General features: G+C 32.2%; 1 pseudogene; it reads right to left on the reverse strand.

The window, feature by feature from the left end:
• Positions 1 to 222: 222 nt before the first annotated feature.
• LOC123800431 (small ribosomal subunit protein eS1 pseudogene) lies at positions 223 to 26,506 on the reverse strand (annotated as a pseudogene).
• Positions 26,507 to 27,026: the final 520 nt, after the last annotated feature.

The following is a 27,026-nucleotide window of genomic DNA, read 5'->3' on the forward strand; positions in this document are numbered from 1 at the left end:
CTGAGCAGGGAGCCTGATGTGGGCTTAATCCCAGGACCCTGAGATCATGACCTGAGCCAAAGGCAGATGCTTAACCCACTGAGCCACCCAGGCACCCCTCCAAGGATTATTTCAAAAAAATGTGTGCTTTTCAGCAAATTCAAGTCTCTTCCCCAAACTATATTTATAACATTATTTTATTTCCATAATGAAACTTTTTTGTCAGCATTTAAAGTGTGAATTTTAAACCGATTCTTGGACTAGTGTCTCATACCCATCAGTTTGTTTAACTTTCGCACCTGTCTCCTCCCTCATAGCTTTTCAGTACTACCTCCTTCACCATGAAGCTCCATTACATTTCCCAATTCAAACACGCAATACTTTTCTATATTTTCTCTAGAGCTCTCTGCACTCAATTGATTGACCACTTCTTTCAAGTCATTGATCTACAACTTTGGGGTCATGAATTTCACCACCTTCTTTTGGATTTTGCAGACCTCTGGTACTCAACTTAGGTCTTCTGAATCTGATTGCTGCATTATTTTTAGTAAAACCAACACAGACTAGACGAACCAAATAACCACAAGAAGTCTTGATTTCAACATGAGCTTCAATAATAGCCTGCCCTTTTTTGATAACACAGCACAAAAGTACAATCCATGCCATGGAAGTTGCTTAGGCAGTTTTTGCCCAGAACATCCTTAGTCACTCTGCAAATGAGCAAGGCTCACTTCAAAAACACTACCCTAAAGGTCGTCAGATGCAATTTTAGTTCCTTGAGCCCTTCAGGTTAACATTTTCCAACCCTACTTACATCATATCAATGTTTCTTAAAAAACTGATCAACTACTGTCTTTTTGGCTCCCTTTTTGCTGCTGTTTCTGAGATGTTTGTTCTTGCGAATCACTATGGTGCGGTTCTGAGAGCCAAAATCTTATGCCATTATTTTGCAACTTCTACAGGCAATGAAAAGTTCTCCAACCTCAGTCCATAATCTCAGAAACAGGAAACTACGTAGATTTTTTACAGCCCTTGTCTACAAAGGATTAAAGAACTACCATGCCACCTCATTTCCTTGTAAATGCCAAAAAACGAACTTTAAATGAAAAGCAATTTAGGGTATGTGTCTTGAGGAAATGATAAAGATTATGGTAACAAGGTGCTATGGTGTGACTGTTTGTGTCTGCTCTCCGCCCCCAAATTCATATGTTGAAATCCTAATACCCAGTGTGATGGTATTAAGGAGTGGGACTTTTAGGAGTTACTTAGGTCATGAGGGTTTGGTCCTCATAATAGGATTTAGAGCTCCTGTTTAAAAAAAAAAAAAAAAAAAAAACACCAACTCTGCGGAATTAGCTCACTCCGGACCCAGAAGAGGGTCTTCACCATGCTGGCACTGTAATCTCAGACTTCCAGCCTCAAGAATTGTGAGAAGTAATTTATGCAGTATTTTTTTATAGCAGACTGAACTAGGACACATGGCTTATTTAAGCCTTTATGCTATTTGAAAGGCACTGAGATGATTTATCAATATAGTTTTGTGAGTAAATATTTATTTCCACCCTCCTTATGTCAAATAAAAACCAATCAGGTTTTTTAAGCTTAAATCATAATTGTTATATTTTTCTAGCTTCATTAGCTTAATATGTACTTCGGACTCATTCTTTGGCTTTGCCTTCCCCAATTATTAGCACAAGAAATTTTTAAGCATGTAAATAACCTTTGAAGTATTAGAATATTTTAAATGGTGAACTGCTATCACTTATTTTGCAGTTACTATTGCCAATCATTTTAATACAATAATTAGGATTAATAAATTGGTCACAACCTTGAAAGCTATCTTATACGAATCTATATAATCTACCAGCTTCCTGGTTCTCAAAGAAACTGATCATAGCAAGCATGTTTATGCAGCACACATTTATGAATAAATTAATAACCCACTAAAGTTTAAAAATGAGTCTAATCAAAACAATTTTCCCTACAACTTTCATCATTGCTCTATATTTTACCTGATGGATCATTTCTCTTTAAACCTGAACCAAAAAAATAGATAATATGAACTAAATAGATAAAGAATGTACACTTAGAGCTAAAATTCAGTAGTTCTCTCGTAAGGGAAGAATTCTGTCATTTCAGATGAAATAATTTATCAATGTGACTTGCCCTAGCAATCGAAATGCTCTTTCTTCCAAAGTATTTAGCTGTCCCCATCATTGCCTAACTGTAATAATTTGGGGAATAAAAAGTCTTGCAAAATCCAACACTGGGGTGCAACAAACTGCATCATCTTATGGATTTAAAATATAATTTCTGAGGGAAAAAAAGGATATAACTGGAGACTTGAAACAACTAAGTAGAGTTTTCTGTGCAAATATTCAAGATCCAGTCAAGGAAATATTTTATCGATCAAATGTTTTACTGATAAACCATTATGCTAAAATTATATGTCATTATTTTACACAAAATACATTTCTATAAATTTCTTCTTTTCATTTGTTCTAATAAGTAGAATAAAAACTTAAAAATATAATGCAAAGAGAGTACCCTTACCTCAATACATTATATTACTAAGTCTAATATAAAATTTAAGGTATGTTTTAAGAAAATCATTCAGAAGAGAAGTTAAAAAAATATGAGTACATTAAGAATCTCCATGGAAAACATACTATATATATACACACATATGTGTATATATATGAATATACATATATATGCATACATTTAATTTTATAGACACATAAAAAGAGAGAGAGAAATGTAATCATGTGCCATGTACCCATCATTTGGCTTCAATGAATAAAAATTCATGACCAATTTTATTTGATCTTTATCCCCACTAATTAACCCCATCTCAAATTTTTTAAAGAGTTAAACTGAAACATTTTATTCTTCTATATATGTTTCATATGTGCCTCTTAAAATACACAAGCTTTCAAAAATATGATCATAATATCAACTGCCATAAAGTTAGTTCCTAATTATCATCAAATATCCAGTGAGTTTTCAGATTTCTCCAGTTATCTCCTAAAAGTTTTGCAGTGGATTTGTTGGGATCAGGATACAAATAACTTCTATGCAATGGAATTAACCAGTGTGTCTCTTAAATTTATCTTTATGTATTTATCTCTTCTTCTTTTAATTTTTTTTCCCTCCCCTGGAAGGGGAGAATAAATAGGTCATTTGCCCTACATAGTTTCACAGAGTCTAAATTTTCCTGATTACCTCTCTGTGCTCTTTTAACATGTTTTTCTGTCTTCTTATTCTCTGTGAATTAAGAGTTAGATCCATAGATTCAGTTTTGAATTTCAGTAGGAATTCTACATAATAGATGCATAGTACTTGCATCAGAAGGCCATAATGGTTGGTTGCTGAATTGTTCCATAAGAAGTCATTGATGACAATTCCCTACATACATTAATGACTTCAGGGTTGAAAATGATGATATACTAATTCTAACACACTGATTAATTTATTAGTTTAGGTATTTTTATAAAAGAAACTTTTCTTCATGAAATCTTTGATTACCACACAATACAATTTATACAGGAAAATGGCAATTAACAGATTCTTTTTTTAACAGCTTTCACAAAAAATTATTTTCCTAGCATCTTTTAAGAAATTCAATAAGATTGTATGTTTGTATATACATATCAATATTTAAACCACAGCCATTATTTCTCATTTATGCTCAACTCAAATATTAATAATACTTTAATTATCCATAGAGTCATTTGAGAACTTAAAAGAATACTTATTTATAAATACAATCCAGGTGGGGGTTTTTTTGGTACCTCCTTTATAACAAAGACCATGTGGCTTTTCCTTTACAACATATTATTAAGTAGAGTTGATTTCAGATTTTACAAATGATTTTTGTATGACTTTAATTTTATTGTACCAACTAGTGTTTTCTTATATATCTTATTATAAATATATAAAATTCTATGTTGCAAAATATGAGACCTGAAAGGGGCAGATGATATGGTGTGAGAAGGCTACTTGATTATTACAAAGAAAAAGACATATGGTGTGATATATATATATATATATATATATATATATATATATATATATTTATTATATGTGGATTAGAATATAGATCCTATAATCTTTAGAATTTTCTTACATAGAACAAATATTTACATATTACATACACATAGAGGAACACATTTTATATTTATTATTTAACATCATTAAGTTCACATTTTAAAGAACCAGGGAGTTTTATTTTACATTTTTCCCTTGTATAATTTTTAATTTAAAAACCTCAAAATTCAAAATTTTAAAAACTCTCCTGACTATTCTTACATTGAATTCTTGGGAATTATTCCAGGGATAGCAAATCATTTAAAGAGAAACGGAAAATGATGAACCAAAGCTGGACAACAGATTTGTGATTTAACTATAGCTAAATAATCAACTAACTGCAACACATTTTACACTGTAGTTTAATTCTGTTGTCATATTATTTTGAAGTATTTTGAAGATAATTATTTTAACTTATAAAGAAATAAGCATATATCAGATTGTAATATAACCTCTGTTGCTTTTAAATTAAGTAGGTTGGCTACATGATATCTAGGGTCATTAAAATGTTTAAAAAATTACATAGCAATAATAAAATTTTTTGATTTTTAAAGATTAAATTTAGAACTTAAGAACAAACAAGATACAACAAATAAGAAATTTTGAGACTTATAAACTCTTGAGATGAATCATAAGGAGTACTATATAGTACTCCTTTAATATGAATAGTGAGAATGTATTAACAAATAATTATTATATTATTATATAAAATTATATATAAATTATATAAATATAAAATCATTATTTGTTAATGCAGAATTATTCTGTTCACATGATATACACATCACTATGTGTACATGTAATGCAATTATATCAATTTTTGCCTTTGATTGATTAAAGATGTACTGTATTTAGTAATTCATTGTATCTGTCAAATCTTTCTTTCAGTCCATTTATTCTCAAGTGCAAGGAGATCAATATTGAGACACGATGAGCTAATTACTAAGGAACAGATGTTTGTATTCCACACTGTACTTATTAACTGCTTAAGAAAAAGTTACAGGTTTTATAAGCAATTTTCTATTTAATATGCTTCCAAAATAATAAGATGTGAAGTAACTGGTCAACTATTACATTTTTTATTCAAAATTAAAGGTTTATTTTCTTGATACTACCTTCATGAAGATTCCCACAGTAATCTATGCCAAATTATCTCACACAAGTGGAAAATAAAACTCAAAAGATATTCTGAAAGAATTAAAAATTTTTAGTGCATAATATGCCCACAGGCACCACGCAAACTGCTGATCATATATATAGAAGGAATGTATAATTTGTCATCTAATATGTATAGTTTAAGAGCGAAAGTGGGTACTATTAATAATTATGCTGAAACAATGTATGTAAAACAAGTCTGTCTATGGCCAGGCATCCTGGTTACATTGAAACAATTAAACTGGTCTCTACCTCCTTAGAACTTATTAAAGTATGATAGATATTTTATATATAAACAAATATAAATTTTCAAATTATTTAAGAGCTTAATAGGCATAGTCATAATGGCACATGCTTGTTATCCATGTCAGTAGTATTAGGTGTCAATCACATTTACAATTAAAACCTTTGTCTTATTACATATATTTTAACCTTCCTCTGCTATTGCAATTTTTTTCCACCAGATGGTAGCCAATAAAAGCAGGAAACAGAGAGATTAAGTTAAAAGAAACAAGATTAAATTGAAACAAAACTCAGAGAATTAGATTATAGCTAGAGATGTAAATGTGCATGTGAAAATGCTATATGTCAAATAAATTAAAACTAACATTTTTGAACTTCTTTTTCAAAACAAATATTGTTCCAATATTGAATCTGTACAAATCCTTTAGAGTTACTTAACTTGGATTTCTAGGCCTCTGACACTGTTAAATAATATACACAGGAAAATGCTAAATTTGATCACCGGAGTCAATGTTCATTTTTTCATAGGTCATTCATAAATATATGAATACAGACTTTTAATTTTTTTTCAGGGAAGAAATCTTTATTTTTTATTTTAATTCCAGTGTAGTTAACATACGGTGTTTTCTTAGTTTCAAGTGTACAATATAGTGATTCAACAATTCTATACATTACTCAGAGCTCTTTAGGATAAATGTGCTCTTAATACCCTTCACCTATTTCACCCATCCCCCTACTCACCCCCTCTGGTAACCATCTGTTTGTTCTCTACAGAATACAGACCTTTTAAATATTCCTCAATTCTTTATGTAAAAGAAACACTGTGATGTTCTAAAAGGTAATTTTTAGAATATTCATTTTCTGACAGTTCTTTTTTAAAAAACCACTTATCCCTCTTATCTGGCAAAAATCAGATATGTAGTATTATTTCCTCTATGTGGAGTCTTCTCCTCTAGCCTTGTTAGTCTTGGTTTGTACATGAAGTATTCATTATTTGCAAAAACCAATTATCATCCCTGTCTGGATACATTAAGATTTTTTCTACAAGTCTTTTCCTCTCTATCACATTTTAAGCAACAGTTTACATGAATTATTCATAGTTCCCATATTGCAGGCAAGTTTTTTTTTTATTAAATTTGATCATAATAATAGTTATTACCCCAGTCATGGCAGTTTTATGAGTCTTCTTCAATGCCATTACCTGGAAAGATTTCAATCAAGAAATATAAAAGATGCAAATCAATTTCCATAATAAAATTAAACTGTACCATCTACTCCTTCACTCCAGCAACAGAGCTGATTGACAGCCTCTTCCTGATAGCTGGAGCAGATAACATTCACATACAGAAACGGAGAATGGCAGATTATCTGCTCTTAAGGATTTTAGTGGCTTTTTCTTCATTGTTGCTATTTGTGTTTGCTAATCTCACTGGAACATAATATTTAACTCAGAGTCTGTACACAAATTTACTTTCAAGCAGAGTATTTTCCTCTCTAATACTAGCTGATTTTCTCAGGTGGTTGTGCTTATAACAGAATAAACACAGTTTTGAGTGCTATGATACTATTTTCCTCCTAATGACAGTGTAACCTCCTTCTGTATAATTTATTGGGAAGAAAGAGTAATTAATTTGGTTCTGGGTATCAACTTTTTAATTAAAAAATCATATTTTTATGGCGGGAATTATCTCCTAAGAAATATATATCAGTTTCTACTCTCACACAATGAGAGGATGTGTTAAGTTGGATTATAAGATTGCAGAGTTAGACTGGGAAATTTTTACAATAAGAAATTATAATGTCTGAGAGCAGAAAAATTATTGTGAATATGTGCATTATATACCCTGGTGTAAAAGAGAAGGTCTGTAGCCCTGTAATCACCTTCACATCTTCCTCAAATCAGTGAGTAACTACACACGTGACTGGAATTAGCAAACATCTAATTCCACGCCTCCCAAAATGTATCACAGGATTCAAGTAAAAGATGAGATAGCAACAATGATCTTTTATAAGAATGACTCTTCCAGGGTGCCTGTGTGGCTCAATCAGTTGGTCATCTGACTTGATTTCTGCTCAGGTCAAGATCTCAGGGTCATGAGATTGAGCCCTGCCATGATGGGCTCCACACTCAGTGGGAGTCTGCTTGAGAGTCTCTCTCCCTCTCCCAATGCACTACCCCCGCCTTCTCTCTCTCTCAAATAAATAAATCAATCTTGAAAAAAAATTACACTTTAACATTCTTTAAGACAACGGAACCAAACAGAGATCTTACAACTTAATTTTCTTGTTCTCTCAACAAATATCCACTATTGATAATTAACATTGGCTTAACATCTAAAATGTCTTCGCTTAATATCTTTTTTTTTCATGACTTCTACTTTCATAAATACTTCTGTGTTGTGAGATAGTATTAAAATATAATCTCAATAATAGAAACAAATTATTTTTAGTGAAGCAAGATAGAAAATTTAAAGTCCAGTTGGCAGCAGCAGTAATTATCAGAAGGTCTAATCATACTAGCCCTACTTATCTTTCATACATTACTCAAACTTCACTTCTTCCAGCCTTTAATGACTCTCCCATCTGATTAGGGAGCCCCCTCCCTCTGCCTGTCTATATGTTAGTACTTATCACCATAAACAGTTCCTCCTTGTTTATGTCTATACCATACTATAACTAATTTCTAGCCAGAAATACTGGATATTTCTTCATTGTTGCTATTTGTGTTTGCTAATCTGTCCCATGTCTAGAACAATGTCCAGTCAATGCTTGCTGATTTGAATAACAGACTGATAGGTCAGAGCTAAGCAGCTTCCATAATTGATATATGTATTCCAGAAAGATCTCTTGTAATCAATAAGCAATTGCTCCTCTCCTGCTGTATAAGGACCATAATGTTCATTTTTGTAACTTGTGTTGTATTCACATCTATGCTATTCATTCTCTAGTTTAATAAATATCAATAAAAGCCTCATTCGTAAAGCCATAAAATTAATTTGAATTTAATTATTATACTTGACAGGATAACAGTATTATATTTTCAAAAAAAGGGCTAACACAACATATACATAACATTTACATATAAATAATTTGAATGTAAAATTTTTAGACACTTAAAACTAGCTAAGAATAATCTTAACAGCAAATTTAAGTAACTAAATTTCCTGCAAAGTTGTGGAATGTGGATCACAAAATTCGATGTCATATTCCTAGTGTATAAAGAAAATAAAGAATCAAAATAAATTACATCATTTGTATTACTCATGAAGTAGAGCCAAAAGATGGGTGACAGAGGTAAGATATGATTGTCGAGCTATAAGTAGATTTTTCCCATGAATCCTATCCCTACTGGAATCTTAATAATAATAACAAAGATAATAATAAGTATTACTACAAAGCTAAAGTAAGTAGGGTGCTGGCATAAGGATAGACATATAGATGATCAATGAAAAATATTTGAAAGTCTAGGGAAAAAAAGCCCTTACATTCATAGCCAATTAAATTTTGACAAAGGCACCAAGACAATTCAATGGGAAAAAAACACTCTTTTCAATGAACAGTGTTCAGACAACACAGCATCCACATGCAAAAGACCTCACATCCTGTAAGTCACATCATATGTAAAAATAAACAATATAAATCATAAACCTAAATATAAGAGGTAAAATTATAAAACTCTTAGAAGAAAATAGGAATAAATCTCAGTGACTTGGGATTAGGCAATAATTTCTTATATATGAAACAAAAAATCACAAGCAATAAAAGGAAAAGGAAAAGGTAAATTGGACCTCATCACATTTAGAAACTTCTGTAAACACAATAAAGTAAAAAATGAGAGAAAATATTTCTCAATTGTATCTATGATAAGTGACATGCTTCAAGCATAAAGAACTATTACACCTCAACGATAACCAGGCAAATAAACTAATTAAGGCAATGGATTTGAATAGGCATTTCTCAAAAGAAAATAACCCATAGGCCAATAAGGACAGGAAGAGATGTTCAACATCATTAGACATTAGAGAAATGTAAGTCAAAACTACAATGAATACCATTTCACACTCACTAGAATGGTTACAATAAAAAAATAAAATTAAATTAAAAAGATAACCAATAATGTGTTAGTTTCCAGGGGAAAGTGGAACCCTCATATATTCCCAGTGAGAATGTAAAATGGTGTAGCTACTTTGGAAAACAGCTTGTCGGTTCTTCAAAAAGCTAAACACAGTTATCATATGACCAGCAATGCCATTGATATATATCCAAGAGATTAGAAAACATTCCCATAAAAAATATGAATATTCAAAGCAGCTTCTTCATAATAGCAGAAATGTGGATACAACTCAAACATCTATCAACTAATGAATGGATAAAGAAAATATAGCCACACAACAGAATACTATTCAGCAATAACAAGCAATGAGGTACTTACACATGCCACAGCACGTATGAATTTGATATCATTTTGTTAATTAAAAGAAGCCAGTGAAAAATGACCATATATTATATGATTCTATTTATAGGAAAAGTCCAGGAAAAAACAAAGAGCAAATGGAACAAAAGAAAACAGCAAGCAATGTGACAGATTTTAATACAACCATATCAATAATCACTTTAAATGTGAATAATGTTAAGATATCACTTAAAAGACTGAGATTGTCAGACCAAATTATATGCTGTCTAAAAAACCTCACTTTAAAAATAAAAATATAGACAGGTTATTAGGATTTTGAATTTGAATAACTTTAAAATTTAAACTAAAATTGTAGAAACATACACTATATTGTTTGTACAAAACAATATAATTATAATGTCTTAAAGGGGTCAATAAATAAAATATACACCCTGGGTCATTTTGATTCTCTTTTTTCAACTTTTTATATTTTAGTTCAAAAACCCGAGAGAATAATATTAACTAGTAATATGGGAAACCTAATTTGAGATTCCACATTTTAGGAACTCTTTTATGTCTATTTGTTGTTATGTCAGGTTTTTTTTTTTTAATTGTTTTCCTCTTTCCTCAGATAACTGAGAGTGATCCCACCACTTCATGTTCTGCAAAGTCGATTCCAAAGCCTCCTCTGCCTTGTAGCAACAAGGCCACAATACTCAAAATATGAGAACTTTTGAATTAATATCCTGAATGTAAGTCATTATGAGCAAATTATTCTAAGACATATCATTGAGTGGCTTTTATATAATTAATAATCATCAACAGCTAACATTATTACTGCAAACAATAGACAAAATTTACTTACCTTGCTAATGTTTACTTTAATGTTTTAAACCTTTAGAAAGATATCCAGAAAAAATTAAAAGTTTTTAAAAAAACTTTCATCTTCTACTTGTTGTCAAAACAAATTTTTGTTTTGTTTTTAAAGAAGATCTGGTATTGAAGAAATCTGACAGCATAGTTAAATAAGTTCCTGAATCTTCCCTTTACCTGACATTTCCACGTGATGATGTCTCTGGATGAGAAATAAAATGAACTACAAATAAACAGCACCTATTTTCTAGACCAATCCAGTTTTGAAACTCTCTGATAGTTGCTGTACATTTTGTGTTTGTTCATCTTGAAAATTCATCTGAGTTTACTCTATGTATTTCACTTTCCCAGATACAAAAAGAATCTCGGATGGTCCGTTCAATACCTGCTACTCCATTGAGCGATTAGCTGGCACTGCAAGAACATTTTGTGTCTTACTGTTTTATTGAAAATGCTTTTCTTTTTCATATATGAAAAAATAAGTTACAACAAGTCAACCTTATCCAAATGTATTTTTATTCAAGACTCTGCTGCTGACATTATTTTTAATATGCATAGATTAACAGATGACAATATAACAAACACATTTGCAGTTCTGTTTTGAGAAGTTACTCAACTGAACTTGTTTTACAAGAAAATAACTAAGGGTTAGAAAAATCCCTAAATCTCTGTGAACTCCATTATTCATGAAATAATGTTATCATTTGACTAACGTCAAAGTATGGACAGATAAGAATCTGATGAAAAAACAAAATGTAAATATGTAAAGATTTACTTAGGAAGCTTCTGAAAATGTTAATCAGTTTCCAGTAAAATGTCTAAAGTACCTAGCAGTTTACCCATAATCACAACTAAATAAAATCCCTGATATGTGTTACTTCTGATCTGGATCTATTAATAAAGACACTAAATGTTCTCGAGGTTTGTCAGAATAGCTTGGCTGAACACTTGTTGACAGTATTTTTTTTCCTATTTTGTTTGGTTAACTAACAAAGCAGTACAAGTGAAATGCATTTAGACAAGGTACAATTTTTTTTTCTTTTAAAAAACCAGGGAATGAGTGTATGCTAATTAATATTAACCAAAAGTGTTACTGAATCTTACACTATTTAGAAGGCAAGTATTATAAAGATGTGACGTCTGTTTGTGTGTGTGTGTGTGTGTGTGTGTGCGTGTGTGCATACTGACACAGCATTAATCTCTTCTGGGAAGCAGCCAAAGCTTGAAGAAATGTAAAATTTGTCTGTATATGGACACTGGGATATTCAGATTACAGGACTTTAGAATCCACCATTTACTCTCCCCAGTCAATCATAAACATAATCTGTTGTAATCCAACCTTATTATTTTATATAGCTAAGGGCTATATATAGGCAACTAATAGGAAATATGAAATATAAATTTTAGCCAAATCGAATTTTAATTAAACATGTTAAAAGTCTTCTGATAAATGCTGTTATGCTTTAGCTAAAATTTACTGAGTTATGTTCTTTAGAAAATACATGAATACCTAAATGATTTGGAAAGGGGGATGGAAAGTCACTGGAATTAACAAATGATTCAGGACTAATCATATATATTAAAAAATAAAATATAAAAATAATTCTGAATTAGAATGGAGAACCTGTATAAAGAAGGCAAATAATGACCTGTAGACTTTCTTTTCTTTAAAGAAAGAAGTGGTCCACTAGTAAGAAGGAGACTATCTTAGTATTTTGGCATTCATGAAGAAAAGCAGATTTCCAATATGGGAATTTTAGAAGAAGCTTCTGGCTCATCTGGTCAGAAAAATATTCAAAACTAAAAAATTGATTTCTGACCTTTACTAATATGTAATGCCCTGATATGAATAATATTTAGTTAATTAGCAATACTTAGTTTATATTATTATTGTACTCCCATGAATGACCCCCACAGAGATAAGGAATGCATTCTTATATTATACCAACACAGTGTTTTTGTGGAACTTAAATACTCATTTCAGTTAGGGCATGTTTATTATGTGCTAAGGATCTTAGGGCCTTAATCACTTGTTCTTAAATATGATTTCAAAATAAACCACAATAATGCAAAAAATAATAAACACCATACTTTCACACCATTTGAGGCTACATGTCTAACATTCTGATTTGTGCAGTTCCTTTACACCATAATTAAACAGAGTGGCATTTACTAATTGTGTGGAATCAGAGCATGGGTTATATATTGTATATTTGGGAGATAACATTTTTAGAAATGCAATATATGTAGGGACCAAAATGATGCGTGTGGGTGCTCTGTACATGTGGATATAGCATCAATGGTAAAAATGAGCTATGGCAAGAAGAACTGTGATAGTCTCTGTGGACTGCAGTTACACCTTTTCATGTCCTCTCCTGACTGTAAAACAAAACTAATTTAATGTCAACCAACTATCTCCTCATATATGAGATTTCAATAACGCTAACAGAACAGGCCAATATAGAATAATAACATGACAATGTGCTATGTTTAACCCTGGCCAAACAAAACCTAAAGACCCAGGCTATAAGAAATTAGATCAAGCTGGAGCGTTTCATATTAAAATAATACATGAAAAAAAGATGTCAATCTAATAATTGTTGTCTTTGGTTTGAATCACATAAAGGGTATAATCAAGTCTTACATCCTGAGACAAAAATTTGAAAACTCTACCATTCTAAAACATTTCTTTTCTTTTGAGTTTCATAATATTCTTTAATACTAGGAAGAGTATTAGAAACTGTATAGATCTAACAAAAAAAAATTAAGACCACGATGTTTGTATTTAAAAAATGATATGTGTAAATAAAATGTTTTGTTATCAATGTAATGATTTGCATACCTTTTTATATTTTTGAAATATTTTAAATATGTTAATATTAGAAGTATGGTTTGGCATTAAAATGTATGGATTTACCCAATTTTCAGAAAAATTTATTAAATGAATTTGTGATCAATGTTTCAATATTTGAGATAACTCATTTATAAAAAGTAAAGTTTTTACTTTTCTAGCATGAAAAGCATGGAAGCATGAAATTTATAAAACCAAAGGTAAAAGACAAGAACACAATAATAAAGCCATTCAAACAGATATAAAAAGAGAAATGGATGAGAACTGGGGGATGAACTGGGTGATTATTAATACATTTTAGAACAAAAAAATTTAATAGAATGGCATTCTTATAAATGGAATGTTAAATAAATTACCAATAAAAATGTGTTGAATATTTCTTTCCATATGACTAAAAGTTCCCTGGGGTACTCTAAAATATTAAAAACAGTATGTAATATTGAAGAGATCGAAATAAACTATTATGTACACAGACATATATCAGGACTGAGCAAACATCTTTTTCAAGGATAAGTAAATATTTTTAAAAATAATGAGAACATGGCCTTGGTGATGCTAGGAAAAAATGTGCTTTCAGAAAAATCACTACATACATATTTAGGAAGCATTTGCTCTAAATTCACAATTGAAGAAAAGCATGAAATTTATAAACCAAAGGTAAAAAGACAAGAACACAATAATAAAACCATTCAAAGAGATATAAAAAGAGAACTGGATGAGAAGCAGCAGGTAAAAAATAAGGGTATTTCATGACTCGAGCAATGAAAATAAAGAAAGAAAACAACGAGATACTTCAAGTCATATTAGATTCAAAAGTGTACAATCATCATTTTTAAAAATACCATTATTACATAAAAAGGCCATTCAGGAAGGCCTTCAGATTACAATGATCAAAAATAAGATCAAATGAAAGGAAATTATTCAAATGCAGGAGAGGTAATATAAATTCAAATTATGGATTATTGGTATTTCTGAAGAATAAAATAAATTCATAGAGCAATAATAACATTTAATAGAAATAATCATCTTCTGTGTTAAATAAATTCCTAAACTTGCATATTTATGAGTGTCAATTCAGGGAAGATTAATGGCTACTCACAAATCTGTTGACCTTAGATTTACTTATAATAACAAATGCCAGGGGAAAAAAGAAGGAAAATGTACATATCTCTAAGAGATAGTTTCAGTCTTCAAAAATTTATGCTAATTTTATGGCAAAACAATAAAATATGGTATGCAAGAGTCAGAATCCTTTTAAAAAGATCATGAAAATAAATGACATAAACAAAAAATTAACTCCGATTTTAAAAGTCAGGTTTGATGAAATATTAAATTGCAGGTGGTCTAAAGTTTTAACGCTTACAGGCAAAAAGAAAAAGGCCTCAAAAGTCTGACTATCTGCAAGCACCTATTAAGCTCAAAAAAAAAAAAATAAGAAAGAGTATATATGAAATAAACAGAACACCTATATTATGTAGTAAACTAGGGCATATTAGCCAATTAACTCTATTTATTCAAAACACAATCTTTGCCTGCAAAGATTGTGTAAGAGAGCAGATGAGTTCCTCCAATGGGTAGCCAGGTAAAAATGAATTGTGTCTCTAAAGGTGAAGACCAAATAAGGCTGAGAGGCTGTTGAAATAAGCACTGAACAGATTATGCAAATCTATAATAGAAAATATTGACAGGATGCTAAATTGATGGCGGCAGTAACTTCATAATTTGGAGTATAGGGGGTCATGATGGGTAGGATCACAGCAGAACAGTTGTAATCCACTATGAGGCACCATTCATTCTTTCTAGGTTTAAGAGCTGAGCATATTGGGTGGTTAAGAATAAAAACAGTGAATTAACGGATATTAACTCCTTCACTAATTAGGTCTTATATAATACCTTTTAATCCCTGCAGGCCTTAGTTTAGTTTATATTGGACTATATTAATCATTTTAATGGAGGGCAGCAGGTGCTGGGAAGGTGGAGGTAGAGAAGCATTTTATGGAGTCCCATTTTGTCAAGCCAACTGGTAAGTGCCACAAGACTTAATTTTATTTTGTCACTTAATATGTCAGAGCATCCATGCCCATTTTCATACTGTCTTAAAATTAGGACAATGGATGCTATGACCATGGGCAAGGCAATAATCTCGATGGTTAAGGTGAGGCATATATATTTGTCTTCTAAGATTTTAGTAGGCACCTTATATTAAATTTAATGAAATCCTCAGGTATAACTGTAGATTGGGTTCCAGTAGTGTTAAGGCCATGAAAATTTGACAGTTGGTGCATTTCAATAGATGTTAAAGTTAATTCGGAACCTACAGTGATCCAAAAGCTAATCGACACTGTTTTTAAATGTTGTATAAATTATTTTAGTAAATTTTAGCTTTCCATTTGGGTTAAATTGTGAAGGCTTTTACAATTTAACTATTTTCTCCTCTTGTATCCAGGTTCCTTTCTTACTTTTTCATCTTTTCGTTCATTGGATATACTTGGGTGAGGAGTGATTATACTCTAATATTTGTAATTGCTTTCTCCAAACAGCCTCAAGGAAGCATCCTTATGGTTAGGAAACTCCCCCCACCCCATGCTCTTGGTTGCTTTATGGTGTTAACTCAGGTTTGAATTAACACATTGGCTGAACTACAGTGGTGTCATGGTTTTTTGTATGTTTCTTAGAACGCTGAGGATTAGGTTATTTTTTTTTTAATTCAAAGTTTGGCTATTGTGGACATTGCTGCTATAAACACTGGGGTGCAGGTACCCCCTCGGATCATTACATTTGTATCTTTGGGGAAAATACCTACTAGTGCAATTGCTGGGACATAGGGTAGCTCTATTTTTAACTTGTTGAGGAACCTCCATACTTTTTTCTAGAGTGGCTGTACCAACTTGCATTCCCACCAACAGTGTAAGAGGGTTCCCCTTTCTTCACATCTGTGCCAACGTTTGTTGTTTCTTGACTTGTTAATTTTAGCCATTTCAACTGGTGTGAGATGGTATCTCATACTGTGGTTTTGATTTGTATTTTCCTGATGTCGAGTGATCTTGAGCATTTTTCATGTGTCTGTTGGCCATTTGTACGTCTTCTTTGGAGAAATGTCTGTTCATGTCTTCTGCCCATTTCTTGACTGTATTTTTTGTTTTTTGGGTATTGAGTTTGAGAAGTTCTTTATAGATTTTGGATACTAGCCCTTTATCCGACATGACATTTGCAAATATCTTCTCCCATTCCATAGGTTGCCTTTTAGTTTTGTTGACTGTTTCCTTTGCTGTGCAAAAGCTTTTCTCCTGATGAAGTCCCAATAATTCATTTTTGCTTTTGTTCCCCTTGCCTCTGGAGACGTGTCTAGCAAGAAGTTGCTGTGGCTGAGGTCAAAGAGGTTGCTGCCTGTGTTCTCCTCTAAGATTTTGACAGATTCCTGTTCACATTGAGGTCTTCCATCCATTTTGAATATATTTTTGTGTATGGTGTAAGAAAGTGGTCCAGTTTCATTCTTCTACAGGTGGCTGTCTAATTTTCCCAGCATCATTTGTTGAAGAGACTGTCCTTTTTCCATTGGATATTCTTTCCTGCTTTGTCGAAGATTAGTTGGCCATAACGTTGAGGGTTCTTTATTTCAACAGAGGCAAAGGCATGAAAATGGTCCACTAGAAGACCCTGGGCCACAACCCTGAGGTTGGCAGACTGCTGATGGAGGAGTTTTGAAGTTTCCAACTATAACTGTGGATATGTCTGTTTCTCCCTTCAGTTACATCAGGTTTTGATCCATGCATTTTGTTAGGTGTGTAGACAATTACAATTGTTTTATCTTTTTAAAAAATCAACTCCATCAACATTAGGTAATGTCCTCCTTTTTCCCTGTTTCTATTCCTTGTTCTGAACTCTACTTTGTATGATATGAATAACATACTAGATTTCTTTTGGTGATGGCTTGTATGTATTTCTTTTTCCATCCCATAGTTTTTGACCTTTCTATGTGTTTATATTTTGAGAGTGTTTTCTATTAAATGCATATACCTAAGTACGAATTTCATGTTAAATTTGGCATTCTTCGTCTTTTAACTGATACTCTTAGACCACTTACATTTAAAATAATCATATATGACTAATTTAAAATATACTGTCTTGCTATTTGTTCTCTTTTTAAATTTTCTTCATAATTTTCTTCTTTTTTTGTTTTCTTCCTACATTTGTACTCATTATGTATTTTTCATGGCTCCATCTTATCTCTACAATTGGCCTATTACTCATAACTACTTAAAAAATTTTAGTGGCTGTCCGAAATTTGTAATTTACAGTTTTCCTTAAACAGTCTACCAAAAATAGTATTCAATAATAGCATTCCAATAATAGTATCCCACTTTGCATATAGCACAAAAATAAAAGCAAATAGCTAGAATTTTCAAAATATTATTAAAAAGAATATAGTCAAAAGACACACTACATGATTTCAGGTCATTTAAACAAAGCTACAGTAATCAAGAGAGTATAACATGAAACAGAATAGGGTATAAAAAAGTAGATGTACATAGATATGTTGATGTCTCCAAACAGAATTGTGGATTTGTCTATATGTCTATTCATAAACATGAAATTAAAAACTGGAATAATCATGAAGCCATTAAACTGTCCTCCCCCTCTTCCTCTTCTAATAAAATTTGTTTATTTATTTATTTATATATTTACTTACTTACTTACTTATTTATTAAAATTTCAGTCCTCTAGGCTTCGTAAGCAATTGTTGACAAGTACTCAAAGAAGAAGAAATGACAATAAACGTTTTCAAAATATGGAAATGCGGAAATACTTCTTAGAAATGTCTGTATACAGGATAACCAAAATCTCATCCCAGTATGGTAAGTATAAGAATCCTACAAAAATAAATGTAAAATAACCCAGCAACATGTAATTATGTGATCATGCAGTACAGATCCCAGAGGAATCTAGCCTGAGTATAAAATGACAAGTAGCTAAAATATACTCTTGTGTAGCATAAAACATGACTCAAAGTTATCACATTGGCCCACATACGCCTGTCAAAACAAAACTGAACACTTGTTAAAGGACATAAAAACCCAGACATTTTTATTTCAGTATCTACTACCTCCAACATGATACAAATCACCAGTCATACAAACAAGTGGGAAATTCAACCCAAAAAAAGTTCAATAGAAAAAGTCACTGAATAATAGAAATAATGGAACTACCAGACAAAATGTTAAAATAGCTACTATAAATGCATACACTTATTTGAAAGGAAACATAAATATAATTCAGAGAAAAGTAGAAAAAGTAAAAAGAACCAAGTGGAACTTCCATATCAAAAATTATAATATCTGAACTTATTAAATCACTGTAGAAAAAAAAAAGCTATAAAACATTATAGAGAACAAAGCCTGAAAAAAACAATGGTCTAACATATGGATAATAATTGTCCCAGTAAAAGAAGAAAGATGAGAGAGAAGAAGTATTTTTTTAAAACAGTCACCAAAATTTTCCCAAATTTAAAGAAAATAGACATCAGCAAACTCAAAAAACTGAGTGTCCCAAAGGAGATAAACATCCACACAGGAATTAGATTCCTTCTTCCCCCTTCCCCAACAAAAGCACATCATAATTAAGTTGCTGAAAACATTGTGATAAGAAAAATCTTAAAAACAGCTAAAGGAAAAAAACATCACATACAGAGGGACATAGATAAGAATTATTGCAAACTTTCCATCAGAAACTGGGTAAATCAAAAATACGACAGAATGGCGTCCTACAGAAAATATCATTCAAAGATAAAGATAAAGTAAAACCTGATTTCCAGACCAAAAAAAAAAAAAACCTGATAATTCATTGGTGATGTCTGTGCACCAAAAGCACTATTAAAAGAAGGCCTTCAGCAGAAGGAGAAGGTAACAGATGGAAACTTGTATCTGCACTAAGGTGTAAAGAGGGTCAGAAATGGTAAATATGTGAGTAGATATACAAAATTTTGTTTTCTTACTTATAATTTCTATAGAAGATAACTGATTTTCAAGCAAAAATGACAGCATTATATTTTGATGTTTATAAACATGTAGAAGAAAAATGTAAGACAGCAACAGCATGAAAGAGCATAAAAAGGAGATGGAACTATACTATTAGAAGGATCTCATGTTATAGGTGAAGTGCTATATAATAATTTGATGGTAAACGGATAAGCTACATAATAAATAAATACAAAAGAAGTATATGTAGTAAGATAATAGAAAAAAAAGGAACACAAACAAATGTTCAATTGATACCAAATGTATCACCAAAAAGAAGAAAAGGTAAAGAATATAGTGGACAAAACAATATGACATATTTAAGTTCCAACCAACCTAAAAGGGACTGTTGGAATAGTAAGATCGTCATGCAGTCTAAAATATCCAATTATATACTGGTTACAAGAAATGTACCTTAAATATACATACACCATTGGTTAAAATTAAGCCAATTGAAAAAGTTATTTGACTTTTAAGATTAAAAATCTTGAAAAATTAATAAAAATCCAGGAATGACTATATTAATAACAGACATAATAATCTTCAGAACAAGCAGCATTATTAGTGATAAAGAGAAATACTTCCTAATAAAAAGGGGCAATTCATCAAGAAGTAGCAATGGTCCTGTATATGCCCTTAACAGAACTTCATACATATGATGCAAAAACAGACTGATTAGAAAAGAGAAATGCATAAATCCCAACCATAGTAAAAGTTTTTAAACTTTAATAGAAGTAACTGGTAGAACAAACAGATTAAAAAAGTTAGTAAAAGAAAACTCTGAAAACGGCAATTGCATTATTAGGCCTAGTTGGCATTTACAGAATACTTAACCCAACAGTAACAGCAACCAGATTATTTTCAAGTACTTGTGGAACACTCTACAATTCAGACCATGTTCTGTCTAAAACAATAAATTGGAAAGGATGAAAGTAATACAAAGTATGTGCTCTGAAAATAACAGAACTGCTTTCAGAGAATTAAAAATCTAAAACAGAACTATATCTGGGCTATCCATAAACCTATCTCTAAATAACCTTTGGATCAAAGAATAAATCACTAGGCAAATTATAAAATATTTTGAATTGAGTAAAAATAAAAACATAATATATCAAAATGGGTGAGATGTTGTAAAAGTTATTAAAAAGGAACGTATAGCTCTGAGTTATATGAATTACATTAAGGATCACCTAAAATCAATGATCAAGTTTCACTACAAAATAAAAAAAATAAAAACAGAAAATTAAAATCAAAGTAAAAGAATATAAAGAAATGATAAAGACAGAAACACAAATCAACATAAAAAGAAAATAGAGAAATAAATGAAAACAAAGTGTTTCTTTTGAAAAATTCATAAAGTTGATCACACAAAAAAGAAAAGTTAGTAATATCAGGAATTAAAGCTGGGTTATAACTACAGATCCTATAGGCAAGCAAATATTAACAAGAGAATATTATGAAAATATTTATAACAATATATTTGACTTTATTGAAATGAACAAGAAATTTACAATTTTGTTAAACTTATTAAAATAGCATATTAAATGTATAAATCTACTGAAATAAATTCCCAAAAGAGAATGAAGAAACACAGTCTAAATGGCCCATTTCTATTAGGTAACTTGAATTCATAATTCAAAATCTTCCCATAACAAAATCTTCCAGGCCACAATGGCATCTTTGGAAAATTCCATCAAATATTTAAGAAAGAAAAAATGCCAAACACACAAAAAGTAATATTCAATTTTCATTGCATATGAAAATAATGTAACAAAATTTCAGTATCTGTAGTGAAGCTCAGCCACATTTTTTGTTTTATGTTTTATCTATGACAATTTTCACATTATTATGGGAGAGCTGAATACTTGCAAAGGTGTGGTGCTTATCATTGCTTATCACTTCTGCTTGGTACACACTACAAATCACCATGATGCAGTAATAACATAATCCCTTTCAAAAAAGTATTCTGTTTCTTAATTTATGAGAAAAATTAAAATCTGAATTCTCTCTCATACAACAGATAAAAATAAATTGTAATTGAATTATATATATGTGAAAACACACATGCATACACACATGAGCACACACATACAGAAAGTATTGATAATTTTTACTCTACAAAATTTGAGAAATTCTATTCATCAAAACCCAATGAACAAAATAAAAAAGTAAATGACAGAGTAAGATTTGCAACTTGTATCCAGTAAATATATATACTCTTTAAAATAAATAAGACATATTATCCCAAAGAAATAGATACATAAAAATTGAGTATGCAGTTCACAAAAGATATTAGGCAAATGACAAATTACAAAACAGTACTCAACTTCATTGGTAATCACTAAAATAAAATTCAAACAATAAGCTAACACTACCCTCATACTAGAACATCTAATATTAAATAGACTGACAATGCAATGGTGGTTAGAACATAGAGAAATGGATACTTTCACATTTTTCTAGTTGTAATGTGTTTTACTTAAATCACTTCTGAAAAATACTTAGTGTTTTCTACTAAATTTGTTTGAACAAGTATTTCCACTCTTGAGTTACATCCAAAAGAAATGTGTATATTTGTCTACCAAAAGATATTTACAAACATATTCATAGTAACATTATTCATAATATCTCTATACTGGAAACACCCACATGTCTACTAGAAAACATAAACTGTGGTATATTTATAGTATGGATCATTATATAACAATGAAAATAAATGAAGAATTTTAGCATGCAAAAGCATGAGAAAGTCTCCAAAAATAATAATTAATAAATGAATCCAGGTACACAAAAGTACCCCTGTATTATTCCATTAGGCTTAACAGGCCAATAATAGTTCATTAGAAGTCAGAATAATTAGAAAGCAGACATGCAAGATTAGGGACTGGAAAGCAATGTAAAATGAGCTTCTCAAATGCTCATAAAATTCTGGTTTACACCCAATGTGGAAGTTGCACAAATTCTTTTACATTAGGATGATAAACCCAGCTATACTAATAGTTCTGTACTTTTCTGTATGTTTTTAATTTTTAATTATAAAAAAGTATAGCAATTTGAAATAACAGGATTCTTGGAGGTATGGTAGGTAGCTATGAGTTATAGTATAATATTGACTATATCACTATTTATACAATTTTATTTCTACCCATGGGGTGCCTGGATGGCTCAGTTCACTAAGTGTCTGCATTCAGCTCAGGTCATGATCTCAGGGTCCTGGGATTGAGTCCCATGTCGGGCTCTCTGTTAAGCAGGGAGTTGGCTTCTCCCTCTGCCTCTCCCTCTGTGGTCTCCCTATCTCTCTCTCTCAAAAAAATAAATAAAATATTTTTTTTAAAGTTTTATTTCTACCCTTATATTCATAAGTTAGGTCCACATGTATCAAATGGTTTCCTCAAAGCATAACGTATCCAATTGTATTTGCTATATTTTGATATGGAATACTCTTATTGAATCACATGGTAAAGGAATAATTTACATTTATTCTAAGACAATCAGATGGACTTTAAGAAAAATGATTTTTTTTTCAGTATCCAGTTTGTTTGGCTTCTGTATACGATAAAGGAAAGATCTAAAATGCTCCAAATTCCATTTTTCATAATTTCTCCAAAGGATTGCCTTTAGGTGGTTTTCTCTCTCCTGTCTTTTCAATTGTCCCTTCCTTACTCAAACATGTCATTACACTAACATACTTTTTTCCGCAGAAAAATAAAAGAGAAAACCAAAACATACCCAACTAAATTATCTTATTTTCACCCTCTTCACTCCCACATCTCTCTCCAGCTTCACTATTAAAACTCTCAAAAGTGGGGTGCCTGGGTGGCACAGCGGTTAAGCGTCTGCCTTCGGCTCAGGGCGTGATCCCGGCTTTATGGGATCGAGCCACATCAGGCTCCTCCGCTATGAGCCTGCTTCTTCCTCTCCCACTCCCCCTGCTTGTGTTCCCTCTCTCGCTGGCTGTCTCTATTTCTGTCGAATAAATAAATAAAATCTCTAAAAAAAAAAAAACTCTCAAAAGTATGGTTAACATATGTATCTTCTACTTCCACCCTGCTTTTCTAGTCTACTTTTAGGGAAAAAATGATAGCATCTTTTCCTTTCTTTCTCCATCTCCACACATTTTCACTTTCAAATTTTTTAGTTATTACTTTATATTTATTTATTTATTTATTTATTTATTTATTTTAGTGAGATTGATAACATTTTCATTTTTTGACCATAGTCAATTCCCCTGTGCTCTATCAATAGGTTCAACAGGTTCAATCTAAAAGTTGAAAATAAATAAGTCGTATTTACACTATTACTATGGAAATATTGTTCAATACAGAGCTAACTCATTTCCTTTGCTAATTTTCAGTGATGCAACATCTAGTCTATTAAATAAAATGTTCTAACTTCCTAGAGTCTGCCATTGCTCCCAATCTCTATTATTTCCTTTATATTTGCACCTTGGCTTTTTTCAAGTCCCTGTGCCAAGCTCCAAACATTCCCCACTACCTTCTCCTTTAATCCTCAAAAAATGTTATATACTTCCTTTCCTATATCACCAATAATTTCTAGTACTTGCTTATTTTCTTTGTGGACTGAAATCCATAATGATCTTTAAAACATCATTTTTGAAAATCCATTAAGTTTGTGTTCCAAATTGCACCTCTTGTTTTCTAGGTCAATTACATAATATCATCTTGAAATTTTTCCCACTACACTTTTTTTGATTTTCAACTTTGTTCTGTTGTCATGGTTGCTGAAGAAACTTCCTAAGAAAAATGAATATCCAAAACTTGGAGTCTCTAGAAAGCTGAGAAAAAACTGATTGGAAGACTGACTACTTACATAATTTTACCTTAAAAAATTATCCTCAGGAACCCAGGGATGTATCGCAGTATTCAATATTGCTGGTAAGTAATCAGATTCCAGTTGGATTCTTGTATCTTTCTTTAGATAACCCCCTTCTTTCCCTGAAAACATTTGTTTTTGTCTTGACTCTTTCTCTGAAAATCCTATCCTTCCTTTAGCCAAATCTAAAGTACATAATTTATTCTGTTATTTAATCTCTCAGAAGCGTTTGCCAGAATTTAGCATGCCGTTCTTGAAAAATTCTAATCTATTGGTTTTTAAAGGGACACATTTCATTGACATAATGGGACTATCAAGAAGTCCATAAAACCTTAAGCATCTATGCTGCTTCTTTTTAGTGGAGTCTCATGAAACAATCTTAAAAATGGCATTTAGTATTGAGATGGTATTGCTCATTGCCAAGTCTTGAGAAAAGGGCCAGAACTCATTCACATGAACATACTTGGAAACCTCTCCCAAAGGCTACCAATATCAAATCAAGGCTTCACATGTATCTGGATTGTTTTTTTCAATTTTTACCACCTTGGCTTAGCCTGTTATCTTGGTAGTTCTACCATAGATGGATTGCTTAATTCTTGGGGGAGTATCCTAAATGTCTTGGTGTTTGTTTTGTATGTTCTATTTTTTATTAAGTTTTTTATTTTAATTCCAGCATAATTAACATAGAGTATTATGTTAATTACATTGGCTTTTTTCAAGTTCCTGTGCCAAACTCTAAAGATTCCCCAATACCTTCTCCTTTAATCCTGAAAAAATATTATATACTTCCTTTCCTATACTGCCAATAATTTCTGGATCTAGATTTCTTTTCCCTCCCCGGTTCAAGAAGTTTTCAGCTATTATTTCTTCAAATATATTTTCTGCCCCCTCTTCTTTCTCTTCCCTTTCTGGAATCTCTACAGCAATTGATGGTATTGCTGATTTCCCTAGGTCTATTTTCATTTTGCATAACTTTTTTCTCTCACCTGTTCAGCGTGATTACTTTCCATTACTCTGCCCCCCAGGTCACTGATTTGTTCTTCTGCTTCATCTACTACTATTTATTCCACCTAGTTTATTTTTAATTTCATTTATTATGTTCTTCACCTCTGATTCATTCTTTTTTATCTCACTGTTAAGGGTCTCACTGATGTCCACCACTCTTTTCTCAAGTCCAGTGAGTTCTTTATGATCATTACTTTGAATTCTCTATCAGGCATATTACATATTTCCATTTTTTTTAAGTCTCTTGCTGTGATTTCATCCTGTTTCTTCCTTTGGGACATATTCCTCTGTCTCTTCAGTTTGTCTAACTCTATGTGTCTATTTCTGTGTGTTAGGAAAGACAGCTATGTCACCTGTACTTGAAAGTAATGGCACTATGAAAAAGAGGTCCCGTAGTGCCCTGCTGTACAGTGTTACCTGTTCACCAGAGCTTCGCACTTCAGGGTTGTCTCCTAATGCAATGCATGCACCTTGCTGTGTGGCTAACCCACTTTTTCCTTCAGATCAATGGCTCTCTTTGCCTGTTGTAGTCAGTGTTTGGTCCCTATCGTGTTAGTGAGCCAGTCTGGGGACACCCTGGGCTTGATTTGAGTCACAAGTGTGTGACAGAGATGCAGTAGCACCAAACTGCAGGGTGCTTTCCCTGAGTTGTCCTCTAAGAAGCTTTCGTTGGTGGGTGGGGCCTATAGACAAACCAGCTGTCTGCCTCCACCCCACTGCTAGGGCCTCCATCTGACTGCCGTATGTGGTTATCTTTCCCTCTTTATGGGGCAAGAGTCACTTTGGAGTGGTGCTGGCCACTGTAGGGGCTGCTTGTATACTGCCAGGCCTCCAGGTCTAACCTGTATGGGCTCTGGCCAAGTACATATCGGAGAGGGCAGATCCACAAAAGCACAGTTTAGGGGAGTGATACAGTGCGGCATTAGTGCTAACAAGCTTTGCGTCCCCTGGTCCTCTGTAGAATGGGTCCTGCAGCAACAGAACTGAGATAGCTGTCAGAAGAGGTGGACAATGAAAGCACAGCATGGGGGTTGGAGGAGAGGGCAGCAGTCCTAGCAAGTTAGGAAACATGTCCCGCAGCTGGCTGGTGTGTTTGTGTTGGGGGCACAGGAGGGAAATGGCACCTGCCAGTTCCTTTGTTCCTGGAGGAGTTACCCAGAGATTTCTGTCCCTTCAGGACATGCTCTGAGATTAGTAAATAACTCCCTGCTGTATGCTGCAGGCACCTTTCAAACTGCTACTTCTAGCTGTATCTCCACTGGCTGTTATGCTGTGTTTTTAAGGGTGGGAACTCACTCCCAGAGCACAGCCTGTTGATTTTTTTTAAATTCCAGGTTTTAAGTCCCACTGGTTTTAATAACTCACAAAATTTGGTCCTTCTGCTTCTCAAAGCCAAATGTTATGGGGATTCATCTTCCCTGTGCGGGCACCCCATTGTAAGGGTTTGTTTCTCCTCTGTCTCTATGCCTGCAGTGGCTCTCCCTCCTGTGGACAGTCTTGTGAGTGCATTTAGTTCCTGACCGAGAGTTTCCACCTTTCCTACCCCACCCTCTTTGATGTGGCCTCTTCTCTTTGTCTATAGAGTTTATTC

Source organism: Ursus americanus, chromosome 11, assembly GCF_024610735.1.
Source record: "Ursus americanus isolate L20-20 chromosome 11, mUrsAme1.1.p, whole genome shotgun sequence".
NCBI lineage: Eukaryota > Metazoa > Chordata > Mammalia > Carnivora > Ursidae > Ursus > Ursus americanus.